The sequence below is a fragment of the Athene cunicularia genome (assembly GCF_003259725.1).
Source record: "Athene cunicularia isolate RWA chromosome 3 unlocalized genomic scaffold, athCun1 chr3_part1, whole genome shotgun sequence".
NCBI lineage: Eukaryota > Metazoa > Chordata > Aves > Strigiformes > Strigidae > Athene > Athene cunicularia.
In genome coordinates, this window is record NW_020799097.1 from 91,442,986 (window position 1) to 91,451,143 (window position 8,158).

Below are 8,158 nucleotides of genomic sequence, written 5' to 3' on the forward strand. Positions count from 1 at the left end.
TTTCACATGGAGGAACCTGCCAACCTGGCAAAAAACCTTTGGTCATAAGTTGCTGAGGGATGCTGAAGCAAATCAAACTAAACCAGACTCCCTGAAATCAGGAAAAGCTAAGCTAGGGTGAAAACAAACCACATTCAAACAGACCCCATCAGACCAGCCTCAGCCAGACCAAACTAGAGACCTGCCTTGGCTTGAGCAGACCAGACCAGACCAGACCAGACATATTTGAATTAGTATTTGAGTTAAGGGGAATAGAAAGGCATTTTCTTTCCTACTTCCACTGACCTCCAGAGGAGCCCTGCTCTGCTTTCCTTGGGAAGTGGACCTTCTACTCAGGTGCAGAGCTCCCTAAGGTGAGATAGCTGCTTGGACAACTTGCACAATGCCACAACATTTTAGGGGGGACCACTTTTCTTTCTGTAGTAAAGGCTAAATGAAAGCAGAGACTCATCCACTATTTACTGCCTTAGAAATCTCTGGAAACAACATGGGAAATGGTACCCATCAGTAATCACAGCACTGAATGTCACTTTTCTGCTATGGTTGATGCCAGATGCTACCCTTGATTTTCTCCCACAGGAGGCGACACATAGCCCTGATGTAAGTGAAAAGGTTAGGAAGCTATGTGCCTATGCCATATGATCACAGTCAGCAGCATTGATTCATGGCCTTGCTGTTCTCCACACAGCAACGTATCCCACAGCAATTCCAAACAGGAACACTGAGTGTTAAATGGAACAGCTCTTTGGAGACTGGGTATTTACCAGACTGTCATTATCCATTGAAGTCCCTTATGATTTTTTTCCCATAAAAACAAGGAAACAAAAAACCAACCCAGCAGAAATAATTTTCTGCAGTCTCAACAGTTAGGATAAAATCTTTGTTTTAAGACCCTCTCTTCTTCCTCATGCTTCAAGTTGAGCTTGTTACTTTTCCCAGATAATTAGCATGCAGCCTGCAGGTTCCACAGCATCAGCTAAATATAAACCATCCTTTTATTTTTTCCTTTTGTTTGAGGGCTGTTGACAGAGATTTTTGTTCACTTGAAAGGTAGAGGATTAGCCATGTGAGGTTCATTCCTCATGTCTGTCTCCCGTCATCAGAGGACAGTGGGTCCCATCCATTAGCCAGGCACATGTCCAAGGCAATGCATTGGGCAAGGCTTCAGACAGGACAATGTCACAGCCAGACTCAAGGGAACAAGCTCCTGGGCTCTGACTTGGCCACAGTCTAGTGCTAAGGACAGAAGTTTGTGAGTCCTGGTTTTGTTTCCCTGCTTTTTGACAGTTACAGAGAATTTACCCTCCTTCAGTGTGCCTGTTTGTATTTCAGGAACAATACGGCTTGGGAAGAAGAGTAGATGAGGTCTATGTACAGGAGAGTTGCAGGGAATTGATTGCAGTCATCAACCTTTTGGTTTAACTAACTGGTACCTGTGAAATTCTATGAGATTTCCTAAGAAATTAGCCTCTAGCAGACATGGGGCTATGATACAAGTTCTCTCCATGCACTTTCAGGCTTCTACTAACAGAGCCCGCCCCTGTATCTGGCTTGTCTGCCAGTTTGTAATGCTTTAGGAGTGATGACATTCTAGACTGAGGAAGGATGAACACAGTCTCTGATGCTAATTTCTCATCATTTGGTGCCCCCTGTGTCCTTTATATACCCATTAGGAGAACAGGGTGACATTAAGGGAGCCACAGACTGCATTTCAAAGCCTAAGGGATCCCATCTTGGCTGAACTGTAGCTGACATTTCACCCACCCTGGGCTTTAATGTGCCGCAAAGACCCTCTGGGCATGATACACAACTGTTTTATAGAGCACTGAAACAGAGCATGCTCCAGCTGGGATAATAAAAGAGGGGATTTTTTTTTTTTCAATGGCTCCTGTTGGAACACATTATGAAACCCTTTGTGAGAGGCTTTAAAGAGTGCCTTTAAAATTAATTCGAATGGAGTGAGACTTGGCAGAGATTGAAGTCTAAGAAGAATGTGCGGGATGAAGAACCTCCAAACCAAGGAAAATAATTCCCAGAACATAAAGAAAGTTATCTGGAGGATTGGATCCCTTTCCTCCTCCCAACCCACGAAGCAGGTGGCAAGACTCAGATTTCCCGCCCTGAAGTTGGCACAGTCATCTAGTTTATCACAGAGTCTTTGGTCTGGCTTGGTCTGGTGTGGTCCCAGCACACACTCACTACTCTCCAACCACAAACATCTTGGGGTGGAACCTCAGGGTGACCAGGTGATTTGGCTCTGGCATGTTCCCAGATGAATGTCCCTTTGGGCCTACACCACCTCTGCAGCCAAAGGGTTTCCACGTGCATCCATCCCACTCCACTGGCAAGGCTCCTACTTATTTCTTTGCTTCCTGTGGGAGGTGGAAACAAACATTGCCATCCCCTATAACGTCTGTCCTTTTCCTCTCTAAGGCTGCCTCTGTGACTTGTCTTCTTTTCTACGCCGTTCCACTTATCTCCTGTCTGTGTCCAGCATCACAAGTGATTTTGGCATGGAGAATAAAGTCAAAAAATGGAAAAGACCTCCCTTCCCAGCACACACTGTTTTGTAGGAATTTATAAAACCAGGGAGTCTGGATAGCATGGCCAGCAGGGACAGTGAAGAGATCTTACCCCTGTACTCGGCACTGGTGAGGCCGCACCTCGATTCCTGTGTTCAGTTTTGGGCCCCTCACTACAAAAAGGACATTGAATCACTCGAGTGCGTCCAGAGAAGGGCAACGGAGCTGGTGCAGGGTCTGGAGCACAGGTCGTACGGGGAGCGGCTGAGGGAGCTAGGGGTGTTTAGTCTGGAGAAGAGGAGGCTGAGGGGAGACCTCATCGCCCTCTACAGCTCCCTGAAAGGAGGTTGCAGAGAGCTGGGGATGAGTCTAACCAAGTAGTAAGTGATAGGACAGGAGGTAATGGCCTCAAGTTACTCCAGGAAAGGTTTAGACTAGATATTAGGAAGCATTTCTTTACAGAATGGGTTGTTGGGCATTGGAATGGGCTGCCCAGGGAGGTGGTGGAGTCCCCATCCCTGGAGGTGTTTAAGAGTTGTGTTGACATAGCACTGAGGGATATGGTGTAGTTGAGAATGGTCAGTGTTAGGTTAATGGTTGGACTAGATGATCTTCAAAGTCTTTTCCAACCTAGACGATTCTGTGATACTGTGATCTTGAGCTGATACCTCACCTTGCCTGTGTCCTGCTTGCTGATGTGTCATCCCAGCAAGTCCAGAAATTTGGGCATTCCACCTTGCATCACATTTTACTTCTGCTGACTCTGGGCTGTGCTGCCGTCATGTGAGAACAGCAAGGGATGTGGGCCAAGCCATCTACTGAGGGGACAGTATCATCATCAGGCACAAGACAGGGACTTCTGGCCTGGCAGTCAGGGCTGTTGGATGTCGAAAAATTAGTAGGTCAGTCCTCACAGCATTAAGACTGGTAGGGCTGATGTGTTAGAAGCTTTCTGGTGCCTCACAGTTCTGCTGGGAAGTGTAGTGAAAGAGAAAGCATGTATTTTCTGATAAAGGCTTCCTTTCAGAGTCAGATTAAAGGGTTACAAAAAGGAGTAAGGGATGACAATTGAAGATAGGGGTGAGCATGGGAATCTGCATGGTAAGGTCTCTCCTACATGTTGAAATTTTCCTCATAAGGAAGAAATAAAAATTAGTCTGGAACTGAAGCACAAGATTGCTGAAGCCTGCTTTGGCCTTGGGGGAGAGAGGGTTTAAGGAAGCAGTGTTTGGGGATCTACATGCTTTGCCAGTGAAAGCCTTCTGGTGAAGTACAGGTTTTGTGTCATCTGTGGGCTTTCCAACAGCAGCACAAAGGCACATGTGTGGTACTCAAAACAAAAAGAGAAGCTAGAAATCCTATAGCTCGGCCACTAGCCTGACTGCTATCTCTTCCTTAAATCTAGCCTCATTGTTACATTAGAGCCACAAGTTTCAAAACCTTGGTTCCTCTGTGCCTGCTTCAAAGTTGATCTGTATGTTAACTGTGCAAGCTGGGGCTTTCAAAGCTGGAAATATGCCTTGGGCTGTTTTACTGTTTCATCTTAAGTGGGTCATTCATTTCTGAGGAGAAGATTAGGGAAAAAAAACAAACACCGCTGCTTTGACCACACTGAACAAAATTCTGACAGATAGGTTGTTGGAAAGTACAAGCTTATATGTTGGAGATGGGAATCAATGTTTGTAAAATACCACTCATCCTAACTAGAGTTGCCCTAGTAAAAAGCCATGTATCTCTGAAAACTCCCCGGACCATCTATTTTCTGTAGAGACTACTTGCAGCTGGACCGTTCTGTCCTCTGAAGCGCCTGTGTATGTTGAGCTTGCTCAGCCTTCCCGTGGCTCCTGAAATCCAGTTTGACAGCACTTCCAACATCTACAGGGTGATTTTTTTTTTTTTTTTTTTTTGGTGCAGCTGTTTCTCTGTTGTATCGTGGTACGATTTTTAGTCCACAAAGCATCCTACAGCACTACCTCTAAAAGATGTCTCCCCACCTCACTGTGCTCAGGAGTCTCCCGATGGGGGAGTGCAAGTGGGTGAGGTAAGGCAGGAGGCAGGTCCCTCTCTGAGAGCTGCCCTGGCTGCTGCACATGGCAAACATGGGGAAGGACTAAATCAGGGAAATGCAAAAGCAGAAGGGTGATCTCAGACTGCCCACCCTGAGGGACTGGCTTGCTTTCTTTCACTGTCACTGAGCTCCTTGCTGTCAGGGGAAGGATGCATAAAGTAAGCTGTTGATTGTGAGCAACTCATTCCTCCTTTTCTGAGTAATGAGCCTGATTTGTGGTGTCCATTGTAACCAGATGGACTCATGTTTCAAACATATAAAATCCCATGTAAACCCTGAAAATTCAGACTTTAAGATCTTTGTAAATCTAGCATCCCAAATTAATGTCAATTTTGAATGAATATGGCTTTGTATTTCTCCCTCAGTTCATCAGGTATGAAGATAATAAAACCACCTGATTCAACAGGGAAATTACTAATGAATAATTCATTAATACCTGTGGCACTCAAATACTATCACGAGCAGAACTGAGAAAAGGCTTTGAGGAAGGGCTTTGTCCCCTGTTGAAAGCTGTGAATGAGCCAGAGCCAGAGAGGCTGAGGAAAAACTGGGGGATAGGAGCAATGGTAGTCGGCGTGAGCAGAGGGAAAACACTGCCTGTCATTGTGGTCCCTCAGTCTGGAAACCTTCTCCCTGGTCCCTCTGAGGAGAGAAGGCCTGGGGGTACTAGTCTTGGGGTGCTTCATGATAGGACTGGAAGGATGCTGAGGAACAATCATGCCCTGGTGCCCAGGAATGGACCAGATGGGGCTAAAAGGGCCATCTTCACAGCACCCCGTCCTGTAATTCCCTCCTAGAAAGGAACACAGGGCTGAAGAGGCAAACGGCCCTCCTGAAGGGAATGTGGTATTAAGAAAAGGAATTCCACCGAGCTCTGGCTCCACTATGTGTGCCAAGTTTACAATGTCAGCTAACTCATCTGCCACCATATTGCTGGCCTCCATCACTCCTGCTCCTTGTCCACCGTACACACAGGTGTTAGACTGAGAGCAGTCTGCTTGTGCTATCTTCCTAAATGCAACTGGCCTGCAAGGGAAGGAAGAGCATATGTTAACTATTAAGTAGTCTATAGCCATTAAGCACTTCTGAGAAATTTCAGCTTGGGTGTAAAAACTTACCAAACTGCTAATCAGTGGATTATCTGCCAAACAGTAGTTTACATCAACAGAGTAGATTATACGCTTGTGTGCACAGTGTGAGGCAAAATCATCCCCACAGCTCTTCTCCTCAGATGTGCTCCCTCCCTCTGTTTCTGATCCCCACATAGACAGTTTTCATAACCCTCAACACTCTCTGTCTTTTCCCTTAGTGCCTTGAGGTGGTAAGTTACTTAAGGGTTTAATTTTAAATATTGACACTGCAAAAAGGTTGGGGTTTTCTGAGTGGCGACTCATGCAAAAAAAGAACAGAGTGGTTTGGTTGTAATGGGGTGGTTCTCCAGCTGTTGGACAATTCAAAGCATCTGACATACTTCGTATGGCACACTGGTAATATGAGCTCCCTCTATCCCACAGAAGTCTGTTACTTATCAAAGAGATCGAGGTGCTCTAAGTGATGGGAATAATCTGGAGGATTGGATGGAGGTAATCACATCCTCAGGTGATCCAAGTATCTGAACCCAGGTGACTGACTTTTTCCACTATATATCACCAGAAACATCAGGACATGGATCTGCAAGGGTATCATCTTGACTGTGTTAGCTCTTGGTGGACAGCCTAGATCAGGTCAAGCTACTACTTTGCACCAGGTCAGAAGTAATCTGTTTGGGAGGAAAGTATGCTTTGCAATAACCTGAGTGCTAACATTTGATCAAGAAAGTGCCACAGCAATGGGGTTTTACACCAGAAAGCTCCTATTTACTGAAACCCTGAGTGTGTAGCAATAAGAGCTGACTTCAGTGAACAGGAAAAAAAATATATGTGTAAGTGTATACATTTGTAGGGAAAGAAATGTTCCCAGATTGTCAAAAACATGATGAAATATTTGGGGCTTTCAGTTTGCAGCAGCATTCCATTCTTGAAATGTTAGTTAATTCATACATAGAAGAAAAAACACCAACAACCCATGAAAGCTCTAAAGGTTGAAGAGGGTGTACAAATAAAGGTCTGTAGCCTTGGAGCTGGTGGAGAGGCATGCTTGCTGCACAAAAGCCAGGCTGTCTGGCAGGGAAACGATATCTCCCACCTCCTCCTCAGAGTGTCAGGGCAGATGCTCAGCCCCAAAGAGGCAGCCAGCTGCTGGCCAAGGCCTTGTCCTGGGCAACTTTCTTCCAATGGGCCAATTGGCACGAAAAGGACACGTTGCCACTGGGCAAAGGGAAAGATGCTGTGGCTTCCTTCCCTGCTGCTTTCCCCTCTGGAGTCACAGCTGGATACATCCCTCTCCTGCTCAGGCTGAGGGGAGGAGAGAGGGGAAACATGCCGGCAGGGAGGGCTGGGCGATAGCAGCCTGTTTGTAACCCTCGATAAATGCCACGGTGCAACCAGCGTGAAATGAAGAAATATTGCTTCTGGTAAATATTTATTTTATATCAGAAATTAGCATACCAAATGTAATTAAAAACAACTTTATGTGCACATCCCTCCCCCCTGAGTCTGTCAAATGACATCTTAGAATAACTAGTCATAAAGAATGTAGCCTAATTAGCAAGCATCCCAGCCTACTGTTGCTGTTTGATTATTACCCTACAATGAGCTGCTGAAATTAGGATTTCATTCCTCCTCTCTGCCCTCCTCCAGCCAAAGCCAGCGTTGTCTGTTTTTCATCCTATCCACTTCTATTTTACCTTTCTCCTGGTGAATATGGGAGCACCTACATACCGGAGCCAGCCTCGAAATCCCTCGCTTTGCTGAGCTGGGTATGTGAGTGACACCTGTCAGCAGAGGCACCCCTGTCACACAGGGCAGTTTTTGGATGGCAGGCACTGGGATTTCACCTGTGCTCCTCAACTCCTTGTCCAGGCACCCAGGAGCTTGGCTGAGGCATGAAGAGTGAAGAGACGAGGGCTGGGATGAGGGAAGACAGGAGAGACGTACAGAGGGGACCAATTAGAAAGGTCTTAAAACAAACAGGCAAGTGGTTAATCCCAGTCTGGTGTGCAGCTGCTTAATTGCTCATCCCGGGGCTGCTTAGGAGTGCTGGCATGCTCTGAGCCCGATGCCTCCGTACACCAGGGCGTGTGATATAAAACAGGTTTTAAAGGGGCTTACAAGTCTTACATCCATCAGAAATGACCCATCAGTGGTAGGAAAAAAAAAAAGAGAAAGGACCAGATGGTGCTTTGTGAAAGCCTTTCTCCTCTTGTTGCTAGCGAAAAACCAAAGCCCTGCACAGGCTTTTACTGAGCCTGGGGAGAGGGGCTGCTGGCTGCTGGGAGCCCAAGGTTTGGGGACATGAGTGGTTCATTTTCTCCTCCTGAGACTTTGGACTATTCCCCTGTGAGCCCTGCTGCTCGTGCTCGTGTGCAGCCCTGTCTGGCCCTGGACCCTTCCTTGCAGATCCATCCCCTCCAGGAAGCAACCACGGGCTCCCAGGGGCAGGACAGTCCCTGGGGAAGGTCCTCAGGAGA